This window comes from Arvicanthis niloticus, chromosome 11, assembly GCF_011762505.2.
Source record: "Arvicanthis niloticus isolate mArvNil1 chromosome 11, mArvNil1.pat.X, whole genome shotgun sequence".
Lineage (NCBI taxonomy): Eukaryota > Metazoa > Chordata > Mammalia > Rodentia > Muridae > Arvicanthis > Arvicanthis niloticus.
In genome coordinates this window covers 48,441,365-48,465,318 of record NC_047668.1, presented here as the reverse complement: position 1 = coordinate 48,465,318, position 23,954 = coordinate 48,441,365, and positions in this window count along the sequence as shown.

Sequence of the window (23,954 nt, the reverse complement as noted above, 5' to 3'; positions counted from 1 at the left end):
AAATACAGCACTGATCAATTATCAGTACAATGGGGGAGATGACAATACAGTATATAAAAGTTTAGGCAAGTGTTTCTCATGAGACCACAGTGAGAGAAGGGAGCAGAGAGCGTATGAGACAGGTTATTATCAAAGAAAGACTTCCTAGGAAAATGGAGTACCAAAATGAATCCTAAAGAAAATAGAAAGTGGCCATGTAGATATTGGAATGAAAGCATTCTCCAGGTAGGGAAGTAATGTAGGGAAATAGACCAACACTAGATGAAATTTAGTGTAATAAAAATAAATCCAAGTAGTTCTTCCTGGAGTGTGGCTTGTCTGGGAGAATCTGATGCTGGAGTGCTGTGTGGGAGGAAGTATAACATGAAGGAAATGTAAGAGAGCTAGAGGATGCTGTCATTCCAGTATCTATATGCCCGCTTTGCACTGGGTGACAAATCCACGGGCCATGCTGTCTGACTCCTACAAGTTTATATTCACCGCTCTCCCAATACTACAGAAAATGCCCTAATCGTTTATTTGGGTCATCTACAAACCGTACCTGTGCATCAGCTCCGCAATCTTTTAGGATCTAGATTCTTGATCCCTCCATTTATCAGAAGTGTTCTCTCATTTACTATCACTATTTCCTCCCCTACATCTCAGTAGCTAATGATTTATCCATGATTTGTTGACACATTTTAGGACATCACACATCAGCATATCTTCCCACAGCCCAAACTATGCACCCTCCCATAACTGTCTTCACCAATCAACTGCCCAGAAGAATGTTTTTCACATCTGAAAGCATCACCTGCTTCATCGAATCCCTACCTGGCTACCTCTTTACTTGGCAGTAGTATCCCCTACCTGGTTAACATACCCATCCGAGGGTCCTCATTAACAATTCTTGCTCTACTGGTGCATCACATTCTCCTATCAGTGGCCTGGTTCTCATCAACTTACAACCACACTTTCATATCTCCACCTTGAAATAAAACTCTTCAAGCTATCTTTCATCCACAACCCATCAACGTAACACCCAGATGTGTTCCAGGTTGTGAAAATCTTGTTTTCTCCACCTTTCTGCTCATCTCATTTTCTGTTCCTTATCTCTTATGTTGGCATTGCATCTTGCTAAATCAAGGAGGCTACTGTTTAAAAGTCACCAATCCCCTCCATGTTCTCAGATCCAATAGTTCCTGCATCAACTTTATCTTTATTTCAGGAAGATCCAAAAAAAGGAAGTGTGTTTTGTTTTGTGTGAAAAGCTTTCCTTTAGTGAATTGTAATTTACCAGAGTTTCTCCTATTTTGTTTTTTGCTTCTTGCTATAAACGCACTGGATCAGACTTCTCCACCAAAGACTAGAAGAATAGATACTTCAGTGGAAAAAGACCAAGTCTCTCCTCTCTTGAGTAATGTTTTCCAGACTATGGCTATATCTGAGTTCTAAAGGACCTCATCTAGTCTGTCATTCACAGAAGCCTCCATTCACGGAACCTTCCATGTTTATATTTCCACAACAAATCTGAAATTTGCTAACATAATATTCATACTTACAGATAATAAAAATGAAAATATCTTCTGTTTTGGTTAGTTTTCTCATCAGTATGACCAAATACCTGACAAAAGACTGCCTCATGGAGGAAAAATTTATTCTGGCTCACATTTCAGAGGAATGAAGCCATTGTGGTCAGAAATGCCTGCTGGTGGGAGTGGTCTCATCTGTGGTATCAATAAGGAAACAGAGAAAGGGGAATGACAGTGATTAGCTGCCTTTCTGTCTTTGTCCTTTTATATTGACCATAGGATAGTGCTACCCACATTCAGGGTGTATCTACCCCTTCAGTTAAATCTCAGTGGGAACACTCTTATTGATACAACCCAGGATGTACATTATTATTGATACCTTATGTGCTTCTTAATACAATCAAACTGACATTAAAACTAACCACCATACTCTCTATTATCATCTGCAAAAAATGATTTCATCACATCTACTTGGTACCTTTAATCTTTACTTTCACTAGACTCTGTATGTATTTCATAAGCCTATTCTAAACTTGTTCATTTTTACTCCTGGACTACCATGGTTATCTATGGTCTATGTGACTTTCCTTCCACTCTCGCTTCCTCATAACTCATAATCCATACAATCCCTGGGGTGACATCTTAAAAACTAATGATTTACCTTTTCTAAGCTTAAGGTCATTTATGGACTCACAACTGCATTTAGAATGTACCTTTTCAGCTGCTGTGATTATCTACTTGATATGATCCTGTTCTGACCTCTTCATCACCTATAGAATCACTGCCAACTCACTTTACTCTCTAAATCTCTTCTATTTTGTGAATTGACCAAGCTCAGTGCTCCTGATGGATTGCTACCTAAATTCTATAATGTTTATCTGTAAGTATAGCCATCTGTCAACCTGACCCTTGGTTAGAACAGAACTTTTTTGCAGAAAACTTAGTTCATCATTCTGAAATCAGTGTGCTCATCACACAGAATTCATTTAGACCTACACTGGTGACATAAAAGTAAGTACTGAATAAATTGATGTCCTTGAAGATGTCCAGAATGACCATGAGGTCATTCCAGCTCAGTATTTCCATTTTACCAATCAGGAGACTGAATCTAAAGTAGAGTAAGTCATTTGCCCAAAATCACTTGATAGAAGAAAGACCCTTCCTGTTGGCTCCATTCTCCTCAGAATTCACCTTGACTTAATGGGGAAGACCAAGACATTTAAAAATAATCAATATATAATGCATATAATTCTATTTTATTAACAATGAGAGTGAATCATGGACTAGATCATCCCTGTATCCTTAAGATATTAACTGTGATGGGGCATAGATAGATAGATAGATAGATAGATAGATAGATAGATAGATATAGAAAGATGATATATAGAAAGATGATATAGATATATTGATCCTCAAAAGCCCTTAAAATAACGGTTCTGATGTCTAGAAGATGAAGGAAATGATAGGCCTCATATAGATAGTTTCCATGCTTGTTTGGAGAGAGGACAAATGTTGAATTCCATTGGAGTGATAGAAAACATATGTGTGTTCTTGACTCACAACCCAGGAACGTCAGCTGTCAAAGACCTAGCTTGTATCACCCTTTCTTTCCACCTTAAAAACCCAAGTTTGTGCCAACATGGCTACATCTCACAAATATGAAGAACACGAGGCTAGTGAATTAAATAGCGTTAAAGAAAAAAAAGAAAAGAAAAAGAAAAGAAAGGCCTTGTATGTCCTTAGGTGGTGTCTGACTTCTCAAATTTTCTTTTTCCACATTTAGGTTTTTAAATGGAAGGTGTGTGGTGAGACCTACATTTCAGAAGGATCCCTGTGGTGGAAATTGAGTATGGAATTGAAAGAGAGAAGACTGAAAACAAGGATACCCATTAGCAGATAGCTGTGGGGATCTAACCAAGAAATGATGTGGGCCCGAGGCAAGGCAATGGAAGTGAATGAAGCAGGATAGACTGAGGGTAACACACAGTGTTATATTTGTGAGAATGCTTTCCAGGATGTCACTGTTGCTTCTTCTGTATTGTCAGGTATGATGGTGGGCTAAGGTGAGGCCAGTGAGAAGAACAGCATGGCCTCTGATTTTCATGTTAGCCTTATCTTGGGTCTAGCCCTTCCTTCCTTAGTAGTACTTAGGATTTTTCTAAAAGCTATTACAAGACAGTCTATGCCCCCAATTTATCTCCTTGTTAATTCAAGCAGGTAGGAAGAAATCCAAAAGATTTGAGGTAAGAATTTCAATTGGCCAGTATTTAAGAACTCTATACAAAATTACTTTCTATGACAAGTCCGTGAAAAAGAAACTGCTGTCAAATCCAGTCTCCAGGAACCAAAAACTAAGTAATATTTGTAGCCATCCCTCCTTTTGTGTCATTTAATCTAAATAAGAAATACACAAGGATTGATGGGAAAAATATTTAATATAATTTGTTTGACAAAAGCTAATTCTCTCCCTCTCTCTCACTCCCCCTTTTCTCTCTGTCTCTGTCTCTCTCTATCTCTCTGTCTCTCTTTCTCTCTGTGTGGTGTGTGTAATGGCATGATTAAATGAGTGGTGTTATATGTTACAACACTCATTATAAGTGTGAATCATAAATTCAGAAGAATCCATGAGATCTTTAACAATGCCTCCTTATGGCACGTTATTGAATTACATATACTTTGATTATTTTAGGGGGAAAGATGTGAATCACAAGATATGCCTGGGAGAGGCAAAAGGTATTATTTCTGTTTATTACAATTCCCATTGTTTGCTAAGTCTGAGGTCTTTCAGTTACTCTCACAGTGACTGAATTTTTACCTTCATAACTATGAAGATATTTTTGATAATAGATTATAGTTATCCATGGTACAAAGAGATGTCAAGTCCAGAGCCATGTCATTTAGAACACTAGACATTAGCCACCTTCAAACTTAAATTTAAAATTAGTTACAGTGAAATAAAACTAATAATTCAGTTGCTGCCATGCTCTAGTTGCACTTAATGTGCTAAATGTATATGTATATTTGTGTGTGTGTGTGTGTGTGTGTGTGTGTGTGTGTGTAGCCAGTGGATATCATTTAGATAGCAACAACAGGCATATTTTTACAACTCTGGAATATACTATATTGTATAGTGCTAGCCTAGGGTTTGCCTAACCATGTGTTTGTTATAAGCTAGAGATTTAGCAAGAGATGGATTTCTGTCCTCAAGTCTATCTAGACTGAGTGGAAGAGATATAGAAACAAAATTAGTGTCCTATAATATGCGGGCTTGCTCTGGCTGGACAAGGGGCCTGGTTCTACTTCCCAAGCCTGCAGCGGAAAGGCTCTTGGCCAGAGTCTACTGGCTCTAGGAATCAGTGTCATGGAACAATCAATGCATGGATTAAATTAATCATCCTTTACCAAGATTGTCAGAGAAAGGCTTATGTTCTGCAAAATGAATTTAATTTCTTCATTCACTGAGCAAATGTGCATTGAAAGCTTGCTGTATATCAAGCTGCTATAGGTGATAGAGATAGGAGAGCGATCAGAATGGACCAAGACTGCATTAGGAGGATCAAATTCTTACAGTCTGGTATAGATGAGGGAACATAAAATCATCAACTGGTCTACCAGATGGTGATAAGTGGAATGTAGAAAACTTGAATAAAGTAAACCGAGAAGTGAGACAAAACTGTTAGGCTGTGAGGCGAGAGTTGGAAAACTTATAGGGAGGGGCTTATGCTTTAATTGGACAGTTACAGAAACCCCTGAGTAAAGAGGGAGTGAGACATAAAGAGCTGAAAGGAAGGAGTTCTTATTGGATCTCCAGAGTGATGATATCCTTAGAAGGCCATGTGTCACAGAAGACAAGGTACAATATACAATTTCCATTAAATTCCTAGGGCGAGTACATGGGTCCTAGTTCCTCTCTGATCCCCAGTGCCCTCCGAGAATATAAAGCATTTTGACAATATGATATCCAAGGGCAATTCTGATTCCTTTTAAGTTCCAGTTTAAGCACACAAGAGTAAGTCGGAGGTGCCAACTGTTAGCTCATCTTTCTATTATTCATCAGTGAGGGTCATTCAATACATGCTGAGAGTAGGGGGATTCTGACATTAGGAAGGCAAGGAAGCTCACTCCACTGTCACAGAACTCAGAAATGAGACAGTGCATACCTCTGAATCTTGGAAGCTCTGTTTTTACCTCTTTGCTGCTGGCTGAGAAGTGCAGGCTCCCTGCCCTCCAGGCCTCCCAGCCATAATACATAGTCATGGTGGGGGCCAGGGACCCAAATTCATCAATCACACCGAGGCTGGGGGCCAGGCATCCTGTCCTCCCCAGAGTCCAGCCTCTTTCCTTAAAAGCACTGTATCCTAGAACGGGGAACTGTCTCCATGGATGATGATGATGATGGATGGTCCAAGGAAAGCATTTTTCATCCCCAGGCGGTCCACGTGCGCATTCTCATGCTGGGGCCAGATTCTGGCTGGGATGCCTGCTGTTCTACATTCTCCAAGCTGTTGTCACCTTTCCTCTGTTTCTGACAAATGAACCCATTTTACAGCTCAAGTGACTCATGGCTGCTTCAGGACATCTAGTTTAACCCAATGTAGTGTGGGAGGAAACTAAAGACGAATTTTGTAGCTCTGCATCTAAACCTCTATCTTCATCTTAATTCTGCTGGAAAAAAAACAGCAGTGGCTCCTTCTCTTCGCTGGGGTGTTACCCAAAGTCTATTTACATCTAGCTGCAGCAATTCCAACCTTCCCTCCCACGGTGAAACTATGCAAGCAGGATGTTATCCAACATGCCATTGATTTTCTTACCTTCACACCAAATTTACAATGTTATTCTTACCAATTTTGCTGTTTTCTTTGGGAAACTATCACTGATGGGGCCGGGTCACTATTATGTGTTTCCCTTTGAATGGCCATTCAGAAGTTGCTGCACAAAGCATAGAGCTATTGTTCTCAGAAAGAACTCTGATTTCTATGGCCGAGGGAAGGTCTCCATCCATCCCTAATCCAACAGCAGTAGGCCCTGTGCCCAGCACGTGGAAGTTGTAAAACCCGACTTAGATGATTAATTCTTTCAAGGGCCCTCTCTAATGTGTTCTAATTCCATCAACAAGTGGGCAGGGAACCAGGTTTCCTTGTTTCAGCCTTGATCCATCTAAGAGGATTCTGGGTTCACAGGCTGAACAATATAACTCATAAACAGAGATGCCTGCACTTATGGGTCAAGGTTGACGATAGGCTCTACAACCAAGTGCTTCAGAGCTACTAAGGACAGCTCTCTGAGTCAAAGGCATTCACACCTCCAACTGCCCACTTGTTCTTCCTTATCTGGGCAAGTCTTCCTCAGGTGATAGGCAGGTCTCTCTCACCTGTTATCTAGATGTTTATAAAAATAAATAACTGAGTTTATACCCATACCACTATAAGCGTTTAACTAGAAGAATTTAAGTAGAAGAAATATTTTTACACATACGGAGTTCTCGGTCTCAAAAGCAGTGGATCTCGACAGATGTGTGGGTCATGACCCCTTTGGGAACTCTCCATCTCCAAAAATATTTATATCACAATTCATAAAAGTACAAAATTACAGTTATAAAGTAGCAAAAAAGTAATTTTATGGTGGGGGGGCATCACAACTCGAGGAACTGTTTTAAAGCATCGCAGCATCCATTCCATCGAGAACCACTGCTCTAGGGAATCACTTCTCCCAGAGACCTGGAAGCATGGGAGATTAGCTCCTCCTGCAGAGTTTCTGACTCAGTTGGTGTGAGGTTAAGCTGCTAACTTGTGCTGCCAATCAGTCTCCAGGCAAAGGATATTGTTGGTCACAGCTTAGAAGCTATTAACCAATCAAAACACCTTTTTTTTTCCTTCACATAATGCTTTCCAGACCTTGACAATATTATGTCATCATTTTATATAATTATTATCCTAATATAAATGAAATTTGAGGGTCTGCCGTGTTCTGCCCCACTGCTGGGCATGGCCGTTGGTGAGGTGAATCTTGAGGAGGTCTTGACTGCGTCTCCTTGTGCCACTGCCATAGGGTTCTGAGCTTTAGGGAAGCACCAAAGGCACTGACTGCTAAGAGAGTGGGAGAAGGTCTAAGGTTTAGGAAGCCCAACTTGGGGTTTCCTGACTTCTGGGCTTCCAGTCGCACCTGGAGAATTGCACAGAGAAATCGAGAAGTCGAGATTTAAGGCCCTCCAAGAGGCCAGAACTGTTGGGAGCCTAGAGGCTGAGGATGGTGTCTAGCCCAAGGTGTGCTGGGAGCTCGGGCTTAGCTCATCAGCGAAGGTAGCAGCAGTTGTCTGGGGTTGCAGATAGGCCTTCTACAGGAGATTTAGGCAGTGGCTCTGTAGGCAAAGGCCTTCTCTATGCTCCCCATGGTGGTTCTTGATGAAAGAGACCGTTCTTGGTTCCAAACTATTTATTGTTTTTTCATCAGGAAAAAATGGGTGGATGGCACCTTATCAGAGTGCACCAGAGATTAAATACCTTTTGCAGGGAGGAATGTCTGAGAAAAGGAGCTTATTGGATAAACCCTCAGGGGCTCTAGGTACCTCATTAGCTTGTTCTGGGCCTACATGACCACAGATTATGTTTCCTTATGTGGGAAATGTGGCACAGGCTCCAAGCCAGGCATCTGGCAGGGAGCAGGGAGGCGCCTACCGTCTCAGGTATGTGCCTAAGTTTCTGGGGACTCAGATCCACTCTACCTTACCAAGTTTCCTAGGGAGGGCCACTGTCACACAGAAATTAGTGCATTTTATTTTTTTCTAGATAATAAGAGCCCCCTTTCTGTTCAGGAGGTATTCTTATAGGTTAGAATAGCTCCAAGATAAACCTTACCAAATGGAAGTACCTGTTAACCTTTGGGTATAATAAGAGTTTCCAAGAATACCATTAAAAATCTTATGGCCTGCCGGGCAGTGGTGGCACACACCTTTAATCCCAGCACTTGGGAGGCAGAGGCAGGCGGATTTCTGAGTTCGAGGCCAGCCTGTTCTACAGAGTGAGTTCCAGGACAGCCAGGGCTACACAGAGAAACCCTGTCTCAAAAAACAAAAACAAAAAAATCTTATGGCCCTTCACAAAAAGAGACATGTCTGTATCAGTTGTTCAAATGGGGAAATGGATTTAGTTGGTATACACTCATTTGTTTTGTTAGTTGATATATTTCTAACTTCTACAATAATGAATGATCCTGGATGTCATTCCTTAAAGCCTTAGCGAATGAATGGATGATGTAAACAAGTATCTCTAAATAGATTGGAATATTTCAGAAGTCTTTAGAGTAGGTGCAATGGCAGATATTTCAGGAAGTTGTTTCCCTGAATGTTTTGCCTCAACATGAGTCACTCATCAAAAAGAATATTCAACGAGCTGTAAATGGTTCTCCCACACATGAGCGGTGTGTGCCATTTGCATCTGGGTAAACATCAATGTACCTGCTCTAGTTTTCTTTTCTGTGCTATGAAGAAACTCTCTGACCAAAAACAATATAGGAGAGAAAACGATTTATCTGTCTTACACTTCCTGGTCACAGTTCATCATAGATGGAAGTCAGGGCAAGCACTCAAGTAAGAGCTTGATGAAGACAGTATGGGAGAACGCTGCTTGCTGGCTCATTCACAGGTCTAATCTTACATAGATTTTGTATACAGACCAGGACAACCTGCCTAGATGGGCTACATCCATTAATAATAAAGATAAACCCTCACAGGCACACCCACAGGCAATGCTATTTAAGCAATTTCTCAATCCGGACTTTGCTCTCAGATGACTGTAGGCTGTGTCAATTTGGCAATTAAGTCTAACTGAGACATAACCAAGAGAAAAATATTCAACTCTCTCCTTGGCATTATTATCCTAGCAACCCTGCACACACTGAAGTGCCATAACATGCATACATATCTGTTCGCATCTTGACTGACACATTGAGATTATTATATACAATTTTTAAAATGCCTGGGCATAAAGTGGTTTAAAATCAGATACCACATACAATGTGAAAAAACATTGCTTAAGAACCCTCCTCCCTGCTATTCATTACATGGAAATATCAATGTCTTTTCTTTAAAGTCCAATTAAAGAAAATAAGCAAGAAATATTGTAGGTATACAACATGTTTCAGCCTTTTACCAAAACCAAAGAATATCCTCTATGCAGGTGGCATTCAGCATTTAAACAAGAAGGCAGATGACTGTGCTCCTGGCTGTTGAAAACACATGGCAGTAAATCTAAAAAAAAAAAAAAAAAAGTATAAAATGAGGGAAAATTGCATGATATAGGTGGCATTCACATTCCAAAGTACCAAAACTCCCTTCTGTCTGCTGAGACCCAGCTTTAGAGCCAGATGTGCTCCACAGAGCACAGCAAACGCTAAGATGTCTCTTGTGATGTGCACTGCCAAAGCCTTTAGGAAATGCAGCTCCCTACCATCCTGCAGAAGATGCTTCTCTTTTCAACCATTGGGCTGCTCGATTAACCATATTGTATAGACTAGAGCAGCCTGAGGTCCACCCCTATTTTCTCTTGGCAGAGAACAACTGAATGCAAGCGGTGTTTTCTCAAATGCTTTGGTAACAACCCAACTGTGGAACTACTTGTCGAGTGCGTCTCTGGTGCAGTCATTACAGTATTTTACTCGCCTTGCTTGCATAAACACTCCAGGCTCTATAAAAAGCAGAACTGCTATCTGAATAGAGGGGTTTGGAGATTTGGTTTCTCTCTCGCTCCATAGGACAAAAGAAATCAGTGTTTCCTTCTTTGATTTAGAGATGTGGTTTATGCAGGTTTGCCTCGGAGGCTTCTGTTTCAGACGTGTGATTCTCAAGAGTGTTTGCACATTTGCTTAGCTTGTTTTTTGACATGAATTTAATTTTTGATTTATAAGCTAGAGGCATCAGATGAAAAGCGAATTTTTATTTAGAGCAATACATTGTATGTGGCTTCTATTTTCTGCTCAACATTAACTACTAGTTGATTTTAGGGAAAAAAATGGAGTGTGGGTTTTGTCAAAAGACCATGTTTTGGTGCAATTAAGATGAATTATAAAATGAACCATTCCCAAATAACCCCATTAAGTAAGCCCACCTTTCCACATGCCTGACTAGAGTGGAGTGGTTTCCCCAACAGGGGAGAAGCATAATCTTTCCCTCCAGTCTTTGTTGGAAGATGCTTCTGTACACTGTATATTCAAATGCAGATTTCTGTACCTAGAGATCTGGTTGTAGGTAGACTTTGGTATTGTCATCATTATAAAGCAACCCTGACTCGGCATTTTGTAAAATACTGTTCTCCACTATCTCTTGATTGGTTAAATAAAAAGCTGAACAACCCATAGCTGGGTAGGAGACAAAAAGGAAGAACTTCCAGGCCCAGAAAGGATCTCAGGTAGGGATCAGAGAGTCACCATTGAAACATGAATGAAGATGGCAGGCGAGGGGCCACATGTGGCTGGGAGGTAGGCCAGACTAACGTTGTCCGGTTAGAACAGCTGAGTATCTGCCCAGCTATAGTGCCTTAAGCTTTTCATACATATAAAGTTCTCTGTATCATTCAGAGCAAGGGTGGTCTTAGAAAATCTCATAATTTTACAGACCTTAGATTAGTTTTCTCCATCATTCACTTTCAAAATACCAGCAAAATTGTTCACAGTATCCTGTGATCAGAAAAGTAACTTCTCTTCCCAAGGTTCTGTGCCTTCTGATACTGTGACAAAGACCTAGCATTCTGAATCATCTCAAACAAGCTAGTAAGTAAAAGCCTTGGAGTCATCACATGTCAGTCTTCATGTACAAGTAACATAATGCATCCTGTAGGGGCTTCTATGATCACCACTATACACAAAGCAGAGGCTGGAAAGACGACTCACCGAGAAAAGGTGCTGGCCAGCAAGCCTGACCAGCAGGTCCAGGTTCTTAGAACCAAAAGTTTGAAAGAGTGAACTCATACATATGCACTGACCTCCACACATGTGGAGCAGAGTGTTTATAAATAATACATAATAAATACACAATAATATAAATAATATAAATAATATATATTATCATATATATTATATAAATAAATTAAATATATTAAATAATATAAATAATACACAATAAATAAATAGATAAATAAATGTAAAAAGTAAAAACAAAACAAAAGTAGAGTCATTCTTAATGTGAGACCTATTTAATGAACTCTAGTCTCCTACATCTCTGTGGTAAGTGGCCATAGTTTATATTGATGTTACAGAAAGAAACTCAACTGGGAGAAGGACATTCAGGAGTCGTCTCTTGCAACTGTATGTGCATCTAACTCAATATCATACTTCAATATTTTTTCAATGTAAATTTTAGCAGGCTCAGTGGTTAAGACCATGAGCTGCTCTTACAACGGTCAAACTTTAATTCCCAATAACCACATGGAAACTCACACAACCAGGAACTCTAGTTCTAAGGTATCCAATGCGTGTTTCTGGCCTCCGTGGTACTGGGTATGCACAGGATGTGCATACACACGTGCAGATAATGTTCATACACATAAAATATAAATAAATATGTAAATAGATGATAGACAGAAGATAGATGGATAGATAGATAGATAGATAGATAGATAGATATCTTTTCAAAATACACTCACCTTTGAACCACACTGTCTCTGGATTAAGTCATAAAATCAATTCTGGTGGGAGGAGCTTATTAGTTTGCCATGAGATGATGAGAATAACATCATCTGCTTTGAATATCCTACAGATCTATTAGAAACATTTGATAGTTCAGGACTGAAAACACAGCAGACACTCTATACGACCCATCTCGTTATCACAAAACTATAAGACAGTAGAGGTCTCGGAGAAGTAACAGTGAAGGTAAGTTTTCCTAATTTTTCTGGTGTTTTGATATTCCTTGGGGGTTATGTTTGAAAACCAGCCCCTACCCCCGTGCCTCACCATGCTTCCTTCACTCTTCAGGTTTCTCCCATTTACTTGGCTCAGGAGTGAATATTAAGGAATTTTGCCCTCAGTGAGGATTCACTCACACACAGGCTGGTATGCTAGGTCCTTACAAGTGTTTCATCTCAGAGGATGCAGAGTGGAGGAAACCAAAGGTCACTGTAGACAGAGAACTGAGAGGAAACATCAAAAGCAACATGAGTGACTGTTTGCTGTCCAGTGGTTTTAAAGTATCTTCATGGCATTTTCTTGGGCCTGCTGGCAGAATAATCAGGCTTGGATGCCCACACATGTTTCCTTTGTTGATGGGTATCCTGTCCAGTCCTGTCCTATCCTATCCTATCCTATCCTATCCTATCCTATCCTATCCTATCCTCCGCAATGCTGAGCAGCTTGCTGGCCTTTACCCTTGGATGGCCAGTTCCTTTCTAGTCATAAAATCAGCCTGTGTCTAGATATTTTCTTAATACTCTCTGGGGGACAAAGTCATGCCCAGATGCTCCAGTGTAGGAGACAGTCCAGACCCCTTGGCTTCCTGGGATTCTGACTTCTCTAGCACAGTTACATAATAAAGCTCACTGAGAGTGAAGTAGGTAAGAAGGTAGACTTCGCTACTGATTTCTGGGAGAAAAGATAGAATGTGAGGCTAAGCTGATGGTAGGTGATACCAAGATTATGGCCCTATCAGTGATTGGAGGTGACTCTTCCGGGGTTCCAGGAAATAGGCATAGCTTTAGAGTCCAATACTATATTCAAAATATATCTAAACAGAACAAAAGCATTGGTTTGAAAATCCATTCCTTATAGTTCTCATAGAAAGCATGAACTATGCAGGATTTGCAGGTCCTGAGTGGCGTAACTATTACAGCAGTTTGAGATTTTAGCCTATATCCAAAAGCTCCAGTTATTTCTGGATTCTTTATAATTAATCTTACAATCACCTCTCGTGTTCCATTTAAGTCATTCAAAGACAGGACGTGCATGGTAAGTGTATTTTATGCACATCAATTTTCTTTTGTGTTCTTGCAGTTTCTTGAGCTACTCTTCGATTCTAAAAAGAAAGTTACGGATTTCAGAGCAAACTTATCAAGTAAAGGAAGATATTATTTCTGATTGAAAGACTACAATTTAGTGTCAAGTTCTTTCCTTCTCTGGTTTATGGAAAGGTGAGCCGGGGTGACTTGGGGTTTGCAAAAAGAGCCTGGCTGGCACAGAAGAACTGGTAAGAAGCTAACTTTTACAGTTAATAACCAGTAGACAATGTAGCAATGGAGGAGAGCCTAATGGTGTAGCCTGGGAGTATCTGCAGAGGGAGTGTGGGTTTGTGTAAAAGGCAGGAGTGTGAGCAAGAACCTAGGCTGAACAAAACCAGCATCTGACATTAAGGTCTTTCGGCAAAGCCTGGACCTAACTCCAACAGAGAAAATGCTTTGGTCTCTAGGTTTGTCAGGGTTGCCTAGAAAACCAGAACAGATAGCATGAATGTACATTAGAAGATATTTTGTTTTAGATTGGCTTGCATGGTATACTTTAGGTAATCCGATGACTGTCTCACATCTGAGAGTCTGAGATCTCCATAGCTTCTCAGTCTGTGAAGCTGCCTTCAGCAACCTCAATCTGACTCTAAGAGTCTGGAGGATCCCTAGAGAGCTGCTGCTTTTTTAGTCCATACTGGAAGCAAAAGGGAGGTCCTAATCTCAGCAAAAGGAATGCAGCCATGAAACAGCAAGCAAAAGGAAGTTTCCAGTGAGTGTAAAGTACAGGAGACAAAAGCAAAGTCTCCTTCCTCTGCGCTTTAGCTGAGCTGTCACTGAAAGGTTCTGGCTGCCCACTTCAGGTAGTCTGAAACCCTCACTGGACTATTCACTGACTTGTCTTTTCACTGACTTGTCTTTTGGCTGATTCCAGATCCAGTCAAGTTGAAACCAAGATAAGCCACCACAGTCAGGAAGAGCAGAGGGACACTAGCCTATCTCATGGCTTTCCTATTAACACATGTGGGGACATGAATCAACTGGAGATCACAGGAGCAGTGGCTCTATCCCACAGGTGATGCTTTCCTGGGTGGAAAGAAACAGAGAAAGCAAACAGACACCCAGAAGCTGGTAGCTTATTTGCATCATTTACCAGAGATGGAGTTGTCTGAAGAGCCACTTTGTAGGAACAACCTGAATCGATAAGAGAGTCATGAACTAAGCCGAATCAACTGCACCGTGTTTCTTTCCATGTTTATTTATAACTCTAAGTATATTTATGACTTATTATTATTAAAACCATTGACCTCCTTCTATACTTTGAAATGGCTTACATTATCTAGGACTCTAAGGCTTTCTAAAGATCTTTGGGAATGCTTTAATATACTATTATGCATCACAACACTTAATGTTATGATGTCTTTCAGTGTTTAAATTTACACTCACCTGACATTTGTTGTGATGTTACTTTTGCAAATGCATAAATGACATAAACTCTTGCTTTAAAATTAAGTTTTATTTAGAAAACAAATAATGTCAAAAGATAAGAGGAAAGAGTGCAAAGACCAGATGTCACGGAAACAGTGGAGTTAATGGCAGAATGTCTGAAGTTTGAGGCGAGATGGTTCAAGTCAGTTCAAGTCATGATCCTTGCACCCCTGGGAACTTGAGGAGTGTGTGACCATCCATACCTTCCCATCCCTGCAGACTGCTGCACCAGACTATGTCTATTTAAATTTTCAAAGGGACAACCAGCTAAAGGAAATGTTTCTCTCAAACAACATATAATGATTAATCATAACACAGAGAAGCATGAAGAAAATGCCAGGTGTACTCCCATTGTGTGACAGTGTATAATGGGTTCCATTCTGACTTAATCTTAACAATATCTATGTGTTTGAACTTCATTGTCCAGAGGCCTGAGTCAGGCCATTGTTTCCAAAGTCACTTTATGTAGCTATGGAAAAGAGCAAACTGGAAAATGCAATAACTAAGCTGGGGCTAGGTGGGAGTCTAAATTTGTCAAATATTTTGTTTAATGTCCCCAGAGGGACATTAGGGCATAGGTGTGTCTCCTTTAGATTGGTGAAGCAACAGTTGGGTGTGGTGTCCTGCATGAGTCAGAGAGGCAGTTAGACCTCTGAGATCCAGCAGCAGATCCATGAGCAAATCCACTAGTAAACAGTATGTAAATATTGGCTACAGTCAGCTATTGTGGTTATCTTGTGGCCGAACTGACTCATTGGGATTTTTCGCTTCTCACTTCATCGGACCTTCCATGAATTCCAATAGGATTTCAATAGGTCCCAGTCTCCTAAGGATGCTTCAGAGCATTAATTATACTAGTAAAGGCTGCCATCTAGTGGCTGATTTTTATCACTGCATGTACATTCCACTAAGGACTCACTGCGAACTCTGCTGTGGTTATGAGACACAAACTTTCTGCTAACTGGCTCACTGGTCCATCCATCCAGTTGTTCCTCAGCAGTCTCCCTGAGCTCTCTGGGCTGTCTTTGTGCCTTGACATCATCCTTCCCCTTATACTTCATAATTCATACTGTTTATTCCCCTTCATTCGGAGTCCAAACCTGTGGTCTGTACTTCCTGGATATCTGTAGGTATGGAAGCAAATTTCACAGTATATTTCTTGCTTTCTGCAGTTTAATGCATTCTATTTATGTATAAAATTATCCAGACTCCCTTATTTCTTGCAGCACCCAACACGAACCCACACATGAATAAAGCAAAATAACTTGATGATTTAACACCTACCCCCACCCCCACCCACTTTGAATTTTTGAGACAAGGTCTCCCTGTATTGCCCTGGCTTGTTCTTAAACTCACTATACAAACCTAGCTGGCTTCAAATTGTGGGGTCCATCTGCCTCTACCTCCAGAGTGCTGGAATAACTCTATTTGTTGAACGACTATACAGAAATATAGTATAGTATATATTATATAGAAATATACCACTGTAGCTGCTGTGGAGGCCTGCACAAAGTTAAACCAGTCTACGTTCCAGCATGCATAGGGGCTGGGCGCAGGAGTGGCAACTCCTGGACTAGTTAGTTGGTGGCTGTCAGGAGAGATGAGTCGATTCTCTTTAGGGGTATGGCACCTGGTAGGTTGACCTTGTTCTAGTTGAGGCTCCCTGAAACCATGCCTTCACAAACAGACAACACTAAGGTAGTACTAATTAACTCGGTATGTGGCTAAAAATATGAACAAACATGAAGTTGAAAGGATTATGGGAGGCGAGTTTTAGAAGGCAAGAAGTATGGAGTGAATACGATAAAGATAATTGTACACATTTGGGAGGCTTTCAAGGACAACATTTTAAAACAGTATACTTCTTTTAGATTAATAAAAATATTTTATTAAACCTCAGGAACTTAGTACCTTCCCCTGATCTCATGGCTCTATACCATATGCACTTAGCCTATACTCTCCGTCAACTCCCACAAAAGCCATCAGTGCTTAACCAGCTAACCCAAGCCTCAGAGAGTTAGTTGCCATTTGCCAAATAACTTTCATGTAGGTTATGCCAAGTTCCATCCTCCTGTCTCTAACCCATCTTCACTTCCCAACCCCCACTTACCCCTCAGCAGTCAGCTAACAAGCTTAGGGATGTGGGAAGCTCCTCCTCCTCTTCCTCCTCTTCTTCTTCCTCCTCCTCCTCTTTCTCCTCCTCCTTACCACCTTGCCTGAGATAGCTAATTTTCTCTTCTCTTCTCTTCTCTTCTCTTCTCTTCTCTTCTCTTCTCTTCTCTTCTCTTCTCTTCTCTTCTCTGAATCCCCAGGATAATGAATGCTGACACAAAAGACAACTGAAAACGTTGCACTTTGTGGCAAGGCACGCTTGTGATTCTCCAGTGGCTGTTGAATGGCTGACATTCAAGACCAGCAAGGAGATAACTGGAGAGCTGGTACAAGTGAGGACACTGGGATGCTGCTATACGGTCAGTGCTGAGGACTGATGTTACTACAAAGCCAATGGGAACACTAGACACACGGTGTGACTAGGCTGATAAAGGATCCTGCTGTAATACAGCAGACATGCTAAAAGGAAACAAAGCGAAGTGAAGTGTAGTGGACACATTGGCTCCTTTATCTTCCTCCAAGTCCAATGAGGCACATTTGAAAGACCCATTTATAGAAAAGTGAACCTAGGAGAAGTTAATAACCATCAGTTAACTGTGGCCAAGAAATAATAATAGAACAGAACAAAACAGTTGTGACTTCTAACACTGTGCATGTATCTACCCATAAGTCACAGGGCTGGATGGAGCTGGACTGATAGTTGCTGGACATGTATATTGGTTACCTAGGGTTTTTCTAATAAAACACAGTTTGGGTGTTCTAAACAACAGAAATTACTTATTTTCTATGTTCTGCAAGCTAGAAATCTGACATCAAGTTATTACCAGCTCCTAACTTCTGAGCTCACACCCTGACTCCATTCTTTCTGAGTCCTCCATAGTCTTTTCCTTTGTTACCTCTTCCTGTATGCAAAATATTGCTTAGGATGTAAGTCATACTGGCCATTGTAAGTGATCTATCACTATCACAAATATGGTCCCATTCCAAAGTGCTAATTTAGGGCATCCATGTTGATTTGGAAGAAAAGACATACATTATACAGTAGTTCCTCATAGCTTGTTGTTTACATATTTCAGATTGGACAAATTCTCCACTGGTTTTTAAGTTAGCTGAAGGCTTTACATGTATTTATCACTCATTGGTTTCATACAGCAAGAGGACTATTGTGTGGGGAATTAATGCAACGTAGCAGACACAGTCATCTATTGGATGGATGCCTTTCTGGACTCCAGATTCTGCTAATCCACCAGTCAAGAATAAGACCAGTACTATAATTTTTGAGTCAAATGTGAAGCAAGCTTTATTAAATACTGTCCAGGACAATGAACACTGGCCAGGTCCATACTCTGGATTACCAGAGAACAGCTGCAAATTACATTAGTCAGGAACATATAAAGGCAATACACACAAGGCTATGTACTCGTTACCTTCATCCAATTGGGGGCAAGAATAAATGATGTACTTCCTGCCTATGTACCTTCCACCTATGTGTGATCAAGCACAATCTGTGCAGTTGGGGCAACCAGCCTTGTTTACAGAAGTGAAAACACATGGCTTGTTATCTTACATGAACAACAGTCCCCAGCATTCTAGGCATTAGTCTGACCTGGAGCAAATGGGGCTGACGGGTTAGAGGCATTTTCGTTTTGTAGATCTCTTAAGCACAGTAATTTAAACTTAAACCAGATCTTTAGCCCTCACAGTCCCTGTCATCTATTGGGGGATTGCTGATGGCTTTGGGTTATTAGCTTTCAAATTCAAAGAATTAAAATTTACCACAGATAGTGAGACTTATGCTGAAGTTTATTATATTACTATAGTCTCATAGATTCATAGGTGAGATCTTGAGATTGAAGAGAGAGAGAAAGAGAGAGAGAGAGAGAGAGAGAGAGAGAGAGAGAGAGAGAGAGATCCCATATAAGAAGACAAGATAAGTCACACTGAGCTGCTCGTCTGGAGTTTTTTAAAGGATACACATGTGCCCGCAGCTTGAATGAAGTGGGAAGGGGTATGACCTAGTCAATGCAGTTGGCCCATCCAGTTTTCTCCTCCCATCATCAGATGCCCAATAGGAGCCAACAAAGTATGGGAGCCAGAGTTTTCTGTTGTTGTTCCTGGCCATTCCTTGCTGGAGCAAGGACTTTCTTAAGACTGATCACTTTGGGGTCCCAGTTCCAGTTGACCAGTTTTGTGTCTGCTCCTGGATGCATGCTGATAAAGCAGCAGTAGATTAACTCAGATGAACTAAAAACACTCTCGATGGGGAATAGCAAATGATTTAGTCCTAATCCAAGACCTTTTGGAGCACAGCAAATATTCAATTGGAAAGTAGGGAAAGTTCTAACCGATTCTAACAAGTATAAAAGGCCAATGTATGGAGACCTGGTCCTGGTCGTGTGAGTACAGGAGAACTGGTAGGCTGACCAACTCACTACCACCCAGGCTTGGATCCAGGGCTCTGAGTTGGCCCACCCAAACATCTAACCCATCGGTGAACTACTGGAGTGTGTGAAGGGGCAGCTTCTACAGATCCTAAGCTTCAAGATCTCCATGACACAGGGCAACAACAGGAAATCTGAAAGGAGTGGTGATGATCTGGTACTGATAGTGTAGCAGAAGCCTTCAACCAGATCAATGACTTACTGCAGTGAACATTTGCAAAGATGTGTGGGCAAAAGGGTATACTATAGGACGCACTGTGACACACTGCAGCTTTCACAGTAATATTTTGGGTTTTTTTGTTGTTGTTGCTGCTGTTTTCATTTTTTTAGGGGGAGTTTAAAGGGTTGAGGGTGGATATAGAGAAATGGGGAGATTGGGTTGCATGATATGAAACTCACAAAAACAATCAATAATTTTTAAGGCAATTGTATGGCGCTTGAGAGGTGGGTTGGTGCTTAAGAGCATTTGCTGCTATTCAATAGGTGGAATTCAGTCCCAGTACCCATGTCTGGTGGCTCACACCTGCCTATTACTTCCACTCTAGGAGAGCCTTCAAGATGCAAACATGCTTGTATACACACACACACACACACACACAGAGAGAGAGAGAGAGAGAGAGAGAGAGAGAGAGAGAGAGAGAGAGAGAGAGAGAGGTAACTAACAAAAAAATAAATCCCTTTTTTAAAAAATAAAAATGTACAATAAGTAGAATGAAAAAATGCTACACCCCCAACTATCAAGTCAAGAAATGTTATTAACCATAAGATATAATTGATTATCACCTGGGAAAATAAAAAATATAAGAAATGGCTGTTTCTGATAAGTGTTGAAGTATAAATTAGTAAATTTTTCTAGAGGAGCATTTGACAGTATATGTCAAAACATGTCATAGGAATCTGTAAGGATGTCAGATAACTTGACAAAATGCACAAAGAAATGTACAGAAAATATTCACTGAATATGTATTTAATATTTTATTAATCCATGTGTAACAATAACAGAAACTAAAAATATTTGTCTATAATAGATCATTGATTAGTCAAATTTTAAAATAAATACATCTAAGCAAATCCTGTATTTTACTCTCATATGAGTTTGAAACCTGCGCCTACTGAGAAATTTACCCATGAGTCTAGATTGACAGATACTTACTTATAATCTGAATATCTGAATAGACCCTCAGAGTTTGTACTTATATCTCTTTTATGATTGGTTGATCAATTCAATTGATTCCGTATATGTATGTATGTGTGTGTGTGTGTGTGTGTGTGTGTGTGTGTAGTGACCAATGTGACCTGCTCCCTCATGTGTGTGTGTATACAATATATCTATATTGATTTTTTGAGACAGTGTTTCTTTGTGTAACTCAGAGACCACTAACACTCTTAAAGTGACATTTGCTTTCATTATTTCCCCTTTTAAAACTTCTGTTCTCTACTTCTTTGGTTTCTCTTTCCCTCTTATACTTTCTTTCTTCCTAGTTACTTTAGGATTGGTTTTCTTTTCTTTTTTTTTTAATTTGATATATTTTTTTTTACTTTTTTACATTTCAGATGTTATCCCCCTGCCCCCCATTAATCCTCTATCCCATCCCTCCTCCTCCTTTTTTGCTTTTATATCATCTAAATTACATGCAAGTATTAAGGTCAGTTCTAGGTTGATGAACTAGCAATACAATAGATGTAAATAGTCAAGGAACAAGCAAGACAATAAACCCAGATAATCAAAGAACAAGCAGGACAATAAACAGAGTCTCGTGATCATTCCTGTAGTCACTATTTCTAAGGGTTTATTAGGATGACCAAAATATCTGAGCCTACTTCCCTGTGCTAGCCCAAAGTCATTTTCATGCCTGAAGCCTGCTTCTTTGTTCTAGCTTAAGTTTTAGATTCCTGCCTGTAATTACTTCTTTGTTCTAGCCTAGGATTTAGATTTCTGCCTGAAGTAACTTCTTTGTTCTAGCCTAATGTCAGAATCCTGCCTGTAGTCCATTTCCTTGTCCTTGGCCAATGTCAGATTCCTGCCAGGCAGCCCCAAAAGCTCTCCATGTCTCCTCCCTTTTTATTGCATGAACCAGAATGAGCCTGTCTTAGGTCATTCTAACAAGAATGCCTTCCTTACCTATCATGGAATATGCATTATCAAAGGCAATGCTCTTCGAGAGGATTTATATAGGTGTTTAGAACTGTGGATTGATGCTCTATATCTTATTCAAATTATTCAAATTATCATGGTTTAAGAGTTAAGAGCCATCTTGAGCATCATGACAAATACTATTGAAGTGGTGTTACTTCTAAATTTTACAATGACAGTCACTATAATTAGAAAAAAGTTTAAAGATGCCCATGGGGTATTTGGCATAATTCTACCACCTCTCTGGATGTTTTAACTTTGCATAGTGAGGTTATGAATTTAAAGAAAGCTGCTCTGTTGAGCTTTGATGTTGCAGATAATGCTGATAAAATTATCGATGGCTTGAGGTCAGTGTTTTCATTTTGGTCAAACTTCAGGAATGGCATATATAGCTTGATCAGGCTAGCCCCTTTGTCCTGGGAATTCTTTTATTCTTGCCCATCATGTTAAAACTTGACTCTAACTACATCAACAGGTTGGCAGCCAAAGTACATAACTTGAAACTGAAAATGGACCCCCAGACAGAGCTAACAGACTGGCAAACCAAGGATGGGTAAGATTCTTCACAGAGCCTTACCAACCTAGGATTGGTTTTCTTCTCAGCCCTGAGTTCTTACTGTGTCTGACTTCACCTTTGTTATGATACTATTTCCCTTTTATCCAAGTTTACATTCTTTGCAGTGCCATCTGTGGGAATTTTTCAAGGCTTGTGTTGAAGTTGTCTTCTCTGGGACCACTGTGAGTGCTTGCTGGCATTTTCTGGAGCACCATCAACTGAGAATCATAGATTTTGTGCTTCAGAGAGCTAGTTTTCTGACTACAAATTATTAAGTGAAATACAAATTCTCTTCAATAATAGTTAATAATACGTGAAGGTCAGTTTTCCACTAGTCCCTTCCACATTGTAAGTAGGTTTATTACTTTGTTGCCGTCCGAAAAAAAAAAATGTAGTCACTGGGGTCTCCATGTGGTGGGTGTGATGGTCATTTTCAACTTGACTGGATTTAGAGTCATTATAAAAACAGAACTCCGAATGTGTCTGTGAGAGTGTCTCCAGAAACACTGAAGAGAGAAGAGCTACTCTGAAGGTGATGGCATCATTCTTACAGATGAGACCCCTGACCAGAATGAAAGCAGAAAGTGAGTGTTCCTCTTTCTGCTCCTACCACATGTGTCATGTGACCAGCTCCCTCACACTCTGTCTGACTCGCTTGCTTCATTGGTTCAGCTCATGATGCAAAGTATCCTCAAGTGTGAACCCAAATAAACACTGTTTTCCTTCTTTCCTTAAGTTGCCTGTTTCGGGTATTTTATCACAGCAACAGGGAAAGTACAGTGTGCTTCCTAGTGGCTTACTGGATTGAACTCTCTTTGAATTTCCCCCCTTCTCTTCAGAACGAAACCCAGCCATTAAATTAAAAGTCTGTGGCAGCAGGTTTGACAGTTGCCCCCTGAAACAAAATCTAAAACAAACATTCACTCAACTCACTTAATTTTGGGTTTTTTTTTTAACTTTCAAATTTAATAGTTGGGCATAAAGGAAGGGTTTTTTATACAAGAAGCAGCCTCTCTCTTTTCTTTCCTGGGGTTTCCTTTTTCCTTCTGGTCTATCGGCCCTACCATGTGGGTTTTTAACTGAGTATGTATATATATCTTGTGTAGGAATTTTATCAGAATTTCAGGTGAGGCAGGGAAGTGAAAGAGAAAAATCCTATTTTATTTTGACATCTTCCTTTTTTCCCAGGAAAAAGAGTAGCCTTGCTGGAAAACTTACACTGACAGTTCATCAACTAGAATTAGGCAGTTTGACCACCCTTACTGAAAAAAAAATTAGACATAAACATACTGCCTTGAAAATAACGGGCTCTGCTCTGTCTGTTACCAAGAAGAGTGGGAAATGGTTATCCTGGTGGAAACCGGAAGGTGTCTTCTACAGCCTGGAATCACCAGAATAATAATCATGGATGTACACTTTCTTTATGGCATGCCCAGAGATAAACTAGATGATAAACAGCAAGCAGATTTCCCCAGCCTTAGCGCTATTGACAAGTTGAGTCAGATACTTTCTTGAAAGGGGTTGTATTTCGAGTGCAGGGTGCTGAGAGAATCCTGGCTCTGATGAAATAAATAGCGCACGGATAGTTTTCAACCAAATGGAGAAGTAAGGACAAAACAGCAAAAAGCTAAGCAGCCCACAGTCCATACTCTCTACACAGGCGTACTATGCCGTAACACTAAATGTTGTGTCTCAGGTTGGGAATATACTCTTGTAATAAACAAAACTCCACGTTAAAAATGGTTAAGAGAGCCCTAGAAGCTTGCAGAAATTGGTCTTCATGCCATGGTA